Source organism: Theropithecus gelada, unplaced genomic scaffold (assembly GCF_003255815.1).
Source record: "Theropithecus gelada isolate Dixy unplaced genomic scaffold, Tgel_1.0 HiC_scaffold_15884, whole genome shotgun sequence".
Lineage (NCBI taxonomy): Eukaryota > Metazoa > Chordata > Mammalia > Primates > Cercopithecidae > Theropithecus > Theropithecus gelada.
This window is the reverse complement of record NW_020257641.1, coordinates 4,500,019-4,508,933: the sequence shown is the minus strand read 5'-3', so window position 1 is coordinate 4,508,933 and position 8,915 is coordinate 4,500,019. Positions and strand designations below refer to the sequence as shown.

The 8,915-nt window shown below is 43.1% G+C and overlaps 1 pseudogene; it reads left to right on the top strand.

Annotated features, from left to right (window-relative positions):
• The first annotated feature begins 374 nt into the window (after window positions 1-374).
• LOC112617172 lies at window positions 375-886 on the top strand (annotated as a pseudogene).
• Window positions 887-8,915: the final 8,029 nt, after the last annotated feature.

The following is an 8,915-nucleotide window of genomic DNA, read 5'->3' as shown; positions in this document are numbered from 1 at the left end:
GATCTGCCCGCCTCAGCCTCCCAAAGTGCTGGGATTACACGTAGGCTTGAGCCACCGTGCTCAGTCCTGACTCCAAGGTTCTAAGAATGGTATAGAATGTAGTACTCATAATCATCAAAAGACACCTCCCAAAAGATCTTACAGTCAGGACTGATTGATGCCCACTTACTCTGCCTTCTGTTGAACTATTTCAATCGTAATAATGAATCCAGGCAGTGGTCATCGATGACTGCCAACTTCACGAAAAGAGGTACAATTGGAAATTATGTGCCTGATAATCGATGTATAAATAGTTTTGCTGCTTTCAGCTCTCAGCTCGGAGGAGGCCAAGGTGCAACTTTCTTCGGCTGTCCTGAACCCGGGTTCATCCGACACCAGCCACCTCCACTATGCTGCCGAAGTTTGGCCCCAAGGAGATCAAAGTCGCGTACCTGAGGTGCACCGGGGGTGAAGTCGGTGCCACGTCTGCACTGGCCCCCAAGATCGGCCCCCGGGTCTGTCTCCAAAAAAGGGTGGTGATGACATTGCCAAGGCAACAGGTGACTAGAAGGGCTTGAGGATTACAGGGAAACTGACCATTCAGAACAGACAGGCCCAGATTGAGGTGGTGCCTTCTGCCTCTGCTCTGATCATCAAAGCCCTCAAGGAACCAGCAAGCGACAGAAAGAAACAGAAAAACATTAAACACAGTGGGAATATCACTTTTGATGAGATCGTCAACACTGCTCAACAGATGTGGCACCGATCTTTAGACAGAGAACTCTCTGGAACCATTAAAGAACTCCTGGGGACTGCCCAGTCTTTGGGCTGTAATGTTGATGGCCGCCACCCTCATGAAATCATAGATGACATCAACAGTGGTGCTGTGGAATGCCCAGCTAGTTAAGAAGCACAAAGGAAAATATTTCCATAAAGGATCATTTGACAACTGGTGGAAAAAAAAGAAATAGTTTTGCCATAAAAAAATCAAACCTAAATCACAATAAAGAACTACCTATCAACTAGCTAGGGAATAGAAGAACATGTTAATGACTTCCAAGAATACAATCAGAAAAATGCAGAATATGGGAAATATACAAGTAATTTCATTTCTTTTTTTTTTTTTTTTTTTTTGAGACGGAGTCTCGCTCTGTCACCCAGGCTGGAGTGCAGTGGCCGGATCTCAGCTCACTGCAAGCTCCGCCTCCCAGGTTCACGCCATTCTCCTGCCTCAGCCTCCCGAGTAGCTGGGACTACAGGCGCCCGCCACCTCGCCCGGCTAGTTTTTTTGTATTTTTTAGTAGAGACGGGGTTTCACCGGGTTAGCCAGGATGGTCTCGATCTCCTGACCTTGTGATCCGCCCGTCTCGGCCTCCCAAAGTGCTGGGATTACAGGCTTGAGCCACCGCGCCCGGCCTGTAATTTCATTTCTTCAACAAATATATACCAAAAAAAAAAAAAAAAAAAAAAGAGATTGAAGGAAATCTATATATTACAAGAGACCTCAGAGACAAATAAATTGATTGTCGTGTATCAGAATTATTTGTCCTGATTTGAACAAACTGAAAAAAAGAGTATTATGGGACAGTTATATTAATACTGACCTTACAGAAATAAAGAGAATCAAAAAAGAATACTATGAATAGCTAAATGCCAACAAAATACATAACTTACATAAAATGGACAAGTTCCTAGAATAACATAAACTACTGAAACGGACTTGAGAAGAAATAGAAAGTCTGAATAGACTTATAATAAAGAGACTGAATTATTAAGAAAGAAAAACTACCCACAACAGAAAGCCCAGGCCCAAATGGCTTCACTGGTAAAGTCTACCAAACATTTAAAAAATAATCGATGTCTGGGCGTGGTGGTTCATGCCTATAATCCCAGCACTTTGGGAGGCTGAGGCTGGCGGATCATGAGGTCAGGAGTTCAAGACCAGCCCCTGCCCAACATGGTGAAACCCTGTCTCTACTAAAAATACAAAAAAACAAAAATTAGCTGGGCTTGGTGGCGGGTGCCTGTAATCTCAGCTACTCAGGAGGCTGAGGCAGGGGAATCACTTGAACCCAGGAGGCAGAGGCTGCAGTGAACCATGATCGCAACACTGCACTCCAGCCCGGGTGACAGAGCAAGAGTCTGTCTCAAAAACAAAGAAACAAACAAACAAAAAAACACAGAATGCAGGCTGCGCATGGTGGCTCACATCTGTAATCTCAGCACTTTGGGAGGCCGAGTGGATGAATCACTGGAGGCCAGGAGTTCGAGACTAGTCTGGCCAACATAACGAAACGCTGTCTCCACTTAAAATAAAAAAAGTAACTAGGCACAGTAGCTCACATCTGTAATCCCAGCACTTTGGGAGGCCAAGGTGGGTGGATCACAAGGTCAGGAGTTCGAGACCAGCCTGCCCAATATGGTGAAACCCCATCTGTACTAAAAATACAAAAATTAGTCGGGTGTGGTGACACACGCCTGTAATCCCAGCTACTCAGGAGGCTGAGGCAGGAGAATTGCTCGAACCTGGGAGGTGAAGGTTGCAGTGAGCCAAGATCACACCATTGCACTCCAGCCTGGGAGCCTGAGTGATACAGTGAGACTCCATCTCAAAAAATAAATAAATAAATAAAATACAAAAATTAGCTGAGTGTCACGGTGCACACCTATAGTCCCAGCTACTCGGTAGGCTGAGGCACGAGAATCGCTTGAACTCAGGAGGTGGTTGCAGTGAGCCGAGATGGTGCCACTGCACTCTAGCCTGGGTGACAGAGTGAGACTCTGTCTCAAAAAAGAAAAGTAATAATAATGAAAGGAAAACTTCACAAATTCTTGAAAAAATAGATGAGGAGGGAGCACTTCCCAACTCATTTTATGTGGCCAGTATTATTTTGATACCAAAAATCACACATCACAAGAAAATTAGAGACAAATATCGCTTATTTACTTATTTATTTTCTGAGACAGGGTCTCACTCTGCTGCCCAGGCTGGAATGCAGTGGTGCAGTTTTGGCACACTGCAGCCTTGACTTCCAGGGCTCAAGTGACCCTTCCGCCTCAGCCTCCCAAGTAGCTGGAACTATAGGCACACATCATCATGCCCAGCTACCGTTTGTATTTTTTGTAGAGACACGGTTTCAACGTGTTGCCTGGGCTTGTCTCCAATTCCTGAGCTCAAGCAATCCTCCCGCCTTGGCCTCCCAAAGTGCTGGGATTACAGGGGTTCATCACCATGCCCTGCCTCAATAGCTCTTATTAACAAAGATGCAAAAATCTTCAACAAAATACTAGCAAATCAATTTCAGTGACATATGAAAAGGATTGTACATCATAACCAAGTGAGATTTGCTCTGGGAATTCCTACACGCAATGTAATGTCCCATATTAATACAGAATAAAAAACACATGATCTACTGGGTGCAGTGGTTCACACCTGTAGTCCCAACTCTTTGGGAGGCCAAGGTGAGAGGATCACTTGAGCCCGGTAGTTTGAGATCAGTCTGAGTGACATGGCTAAATCCCGTCTCTACAAAAAAATTAAAAAAAAATTAGCTAGGCATGGTGGCACATGTCTGCAGTCCTAGGTACTTGGAAGGCTGAGGTGGGAGGATCGCTTGAGCCTGCGAGGCGGAGGCTGTGGTGAGCCAATATTGTGCCAGCCTGTGCACACACCAGCCTGGGCAACAGAGCGAGACCTGTCTCAGAAAAAAAAAAAAAAAGAAAGAAAGAAATGCAAATTGTCCAGGCATGGTGGCTCAGGCCTGTAATCTCAGCACTTTGGGAGGCCAAGGCAGGGGTTCGCTTGAGCTGACTTCAAGACAAGTCTGGGCAACATGGTGAAATCCTGTCTCTACAGAAAATACAAAAATTACCCAGGTGTGGTGGTGCGCATTTGTTGTCTCAGCTACTGAGGAGGCTGCGACGGGAGGTTGAAGCTGTGGTGAGCTGTAATTGTGCTACTGCATGCCAGCCTGGGCGACAAAGTGAGACCCTGTCTCTCACATACACACAAAGCAAATCAAAATCACAAACACCACTTCACACTCAGTAAGACAGGTATAATAAAAAAAGGCAGATAATAACAAGTGTTGGTGAGGATGAGGATGTGGAGAAATTGAAACCCTCATACACTGCTGATGGGAATGTAAAATGGAGGCTTCACTTTGGAAAACAGTCTGGCCATTTCTCAAAAGGTTAAATACATGGTTACCATGTGATCCAGCAATTCTACTTCTACATTTATGTCCAAGAAAACTGGAAACACATGTCCACACAAAATCTTATAATAGAATGCTGATAATATCATTCAAAATAGTCCAAAAATGGAAACAATTCAATGTCTGTCAACTGATAAGTGGACAAACAAAATGTGGTATATATACTTAAAATGGAATTTTATTTCACAATAGAAAGGAATGAAGTACAACATGGATGAACCTTGAAAAAAATGCTAAGTGAAAAAAGCCAGTGCAAATGTATGATTCCATTCATATGAAATATCCAGAACAGGCAAATTTATAGAGACAAAAATGTAGATTAGCAGTTGCCTAGGACGGGTGGGTTAGGGGGAAATGGAGAGTGCCCACTCATAACAGTAGAGTTTTTCTTTATTTAAGATTTTAGGACTTTTTTTTCTTTTCTTTTAGTACCATTCTTTAAAGAAAAAAAAAAAACTTTATATTTTAGAGTAGTTTTGGTTTTACAGTAAAATTGAGCAGAAGATGCAGAGATTTCTCATATACCCTGCTGTTTCCACACATGCATACTCACTCCATTATCAACATCCCTCGCCAGAGCGGTTACAATTAAAGAACCTACACTGACACAACATTGTCACCCTAAGTCCATAGTAATGTTTCTTTTTGGGGTGATGAAAATGTTCTAAAACAAATTGTGGTTGTGGTTGCACAACTTTTTTTTTTTTTACTTTTTGAGACAGGGTCTCACTTTGCTGCCCAGGCTGGAATGCAGTGGCACTCACTGCAATCTCTGCCTCCTGGGCTCTAGTAATCCTCCCACCTCAGCCTCCCAAGTAGCTGGGACTACAGGTGCATGACACCACGCCTAGCTAATTTTTCTAGAGAAGTGGTTTTGCATGTTGCCTAGGCTTATCTCGAACTCCTTGGCTCAAATGATCCTTTTGTCTTGGCTTCCCAATGTGCTGGAATTACAGGCATGTCCTACTGCGCCCAGCCTGCACAATTCTTTGAATGTACTAAAGTTGTTGAATTGTATACTTTAAATGAGTGCATAGTATATATGAATTATATCTCAATAAGCTGGTAGCAAAAAATGTTATGAGACAGTTGGGTTAATTTGAAGAACAACAGGGTAGTTGATATAAAGGAACGATAGCGGTCTGAAGTTCTATTTATTAAAAAAAGAGTTCTTTTAGAAATACTAAAAAATTTATGAAGTAATTTTAAAACCACTGTCTTGACCCCTTGCAGTTATCACTTTTCTGCCCCCTGTCCTTACAACCAACTCCGTCCCCAAATTATTCTTCCTCTCTCCAATTCCGTTCCCACCACTCTATTCTAAAGCCATTCCCATCAGGCTTTAGAATACTTACTACTTTACTATCATAAGCAGTGGCCAGTTAGAGCCCAGCAATTGACATGGTTGTCTTTCCTTGAGCCATTCTCCCCACCCAGTTCAACTGGGATTCTTTTCCTGGTTTCCTCTGATTTCAGTGCCTAAGATACCTTTCTCAAACTTCTGTCCCCACTTCATATGTAGATTATTTCGTGGCTTCCAATACTCTCTACATGCTGTCTCCCAAATTTACATCTCCAGTCTGGACCTTTCTAAATTCCAAACTCCTACATATCTAACTCTCTTCTCGATATTTTCATGTGGTATTCTAACAGGCATCTCAAATTTAAGTTCCAAAACAGAATTTTTGTCTTTTTGAGACGGGGTCTCATTCTGTCACCCAGGCTGGAGTGCAGTGGTGCTATTTTGGCTCACTGCAACCTCCACCTCCAGGGCTCAAGTGATCCTCCCAAGCAGCTGAGACTATGGGCATCTGCCACCATGCCTGGCTAATTTTTGTGGAGACGGGGTTTTACCATGTTACCCAGGCTGGTTTTGAACTCCTGAGCTCAAGCGATCTGCCTGCCTTGGCCTCCCAAAGTGCTGGGATTACAGGTATGAGCCACCGCGCCTGGCCCCAAATGGAATTTCTCTCTTCCCATCCCCAACTTGCTCCTCCATCTTTCCCATTTCATTTAATGGCAACTCCATTCTTCAAAATGCTCAGGCCGAAAATCGTAGTCACCTTGGACTCCCTTCATTTTCTCACATCCTATATAAATTGTCATCAAGTTCTGTGTGCCACTCTGAATATATCCAGATACCTCATCCCTCCACTGCTTGCACCTTTTCTATGCAACTTATCTCTCACCTAGAGTATTACAATAGCTTCCTAAGTGGTCCCCCTTGCTCCTCAATAATCTAGTGTCAAAATAGAAGTCAATATGATTCTTTAAATATGTAAGTAGAATTTCATTACTTTTCTACTAACGATGGCTTCCCATCTCCCTCAGAAAAAGCCAAAGAAGTCCTTAAAATGGCCTGTAAGTGCATACCCAATTTGAATTCCTCTTACCTCTCTGACTTCATTTCCTCTTTTACCCTCCTGTAGTTGGACTGCTTTCTGTTCTTCGAATGTAGTAGGCATCTTTTTGCCTCAATGATTTCCACACTTGTTATTCTACCCGGAATGTTCCCTGTCCACCCAAGGCACATTTCTTGTTCCTTTGCCTCCTTTAGATCTTTGTACAGTTTGCCTTCTCAGTGGGGCTCCTCTGCCTCTGGGATAAACAAAAACCTCTCTCCCTACTCTCGGCTCACCCTATTCCCCTCTCACTGCTTCACTCTTTCCTGCCAACACTTATTCTTAGTATATACTTTACTTATTAATATTTTTAGTCTCTGCTATGAGGACAGGATTTTTCCCTGCTTTGCTAAGTGTTTGGCACAGGGTTGGCACGCAGTATTTTTGAGTGTATGAATGCTATTTATAATGCACTATATTCTCTGCCTCTTTGTTTAACTATCACTAGCTCCATGGGAGTCTGGATATGCATCCCTGAGGAAGAACAGACTGACTAAATAGAAAAATTGTCCACTCACTCTGACTACCGTTATCTATCTCTTTAAGGGAGACGAAAGCATAGCAGCAATCCTGGAGGCTCAGGTTCCAGTCAAAGCTTTGAGACCAATTAGGCATGTGACATTGAGAAGATAATTTTTCCTCTCTAGCCCTTAATTTCCTCCTCCGCCAAAAGGAGATCATTTCCTTAAAAGACCTCACAGTATTTTTGAGAATGTAAAATGAAAGATGAAATGTTGAGTAGGGAAGGGTATGTCTTATTAATAAATTTCTCTACTACATACAAAGATATATTTACCTGGCATTTCATATTTGTTAAAGGTAATAAACCTAAAAGTAAACCCCAGGGTTCTTTTAGGAATCTTGCAAAATGTACTTCTGTTGTGCTGTGCCCTTATACTTACCACTAATGTAACAGCAAAGACTCTGATGTCAGCCTATTCTTTCTCCTGAGAAAAGTCACTGTTACATGTCATTTTTTTCTTTCAGTATCCTCATCCAAACCAATGAATAGTCAGTGCCTGCTGGGGCCTGGCTCCAATGGCAGTTTTCTTTCCTATTCTCTTGTGTGTACATGTGGTTGGTGAGCCTTTTCTCAGCCCATCTGTAACACAGAACCTTGATATTCTTGTCTGTAAATTGGGGTGCATAACAACTGGCTCGCATTTATTTTAATGGATTCATGGACCCATTGATAATTTAAATAAAGCAGTAGTACAATGCCTGGCACATCTAGAGGCCTCCATAAATGCTTTATAGAAATGGAGTATGTGTTCAGCTTCCACTGCCAGAGTTGCTTGCTAAAACAGATCTTTCTAGCCGGGCGCGGTGGCTCATGCCTGTAATCCCAGCACTTTGGGAGGCTGGATCACGAGGTCAAGAAATCGAGACCATCCTGGCTAATATGGTGAAACCCCAACACTTTGGGAGGCCAAGGTGGGTGGATCACTTGAGGTCAGGAGTTTGAGACCAGCCTGGCCAACATGGTGAAACCCCATCTCTACTAAAAATACAACAATTAGCTGGGCCTGGTGGCGCGTGCCTGTAGTCCCAGCTACTCAGGAGACTGAGGCAAGAGAATCGCTTGAACCCAGGACGCAGAGGTTGCAGTGAGCTGAGATCGCACCACTGCACTCCAGCCTAGGCAACAGACGGAGACTAAGTCTTGGGAAAAAACCAAACAAACAAACTCAAAACAGTTCATCATGTTACTATGCCTAGTCAAGGACCTCAAACAATATAAAGTATGAATTTCTATACTTGGTTTCAAATCTCCCACATTCTATTAATATTATTAATTTTTGAGACGGAGTCTCACTGTCAACCAGGTTGAAGTGCAGTGGCAAGATTTTGGTTTGCCGCAATGTCCACCTCCTGAGTTCAAGCAATTCTCCTGCCTTAGCCTCCTGAGTAGCTGGGTTTACAGGTGTGTGTCACCACACCTGGCTAATTTTTGTATTTTTAGTAGAGACGAGGTTTCACCATGTTGGCCAGGCTGGTCTCAAACTCCTGACCTCAAGTGATCCACCAGCCTCGGCCTCCCAAAGTGTTGGGATTATAGGCATGAGCCACTGTGTCTGGCCCCACAATCTATTAAAATCAGGGCTTTTCTTTTTTTTGTTTAAGACTAGTCAAGTGCAGTGGTGGGAAGTGGAGCACAAGTCGAATAAGGAGTTTGGTCTGTAACCGACAGTGAACAATCACGATAACTTACTATCTCTGTATCAGCCTAAAAGGATCTTGAAGAGTTATTTGTACATTCATATCAAAGCAGTATTATTCACAATAGCCAAAAGGTGGAAATAACACAGACGGTATA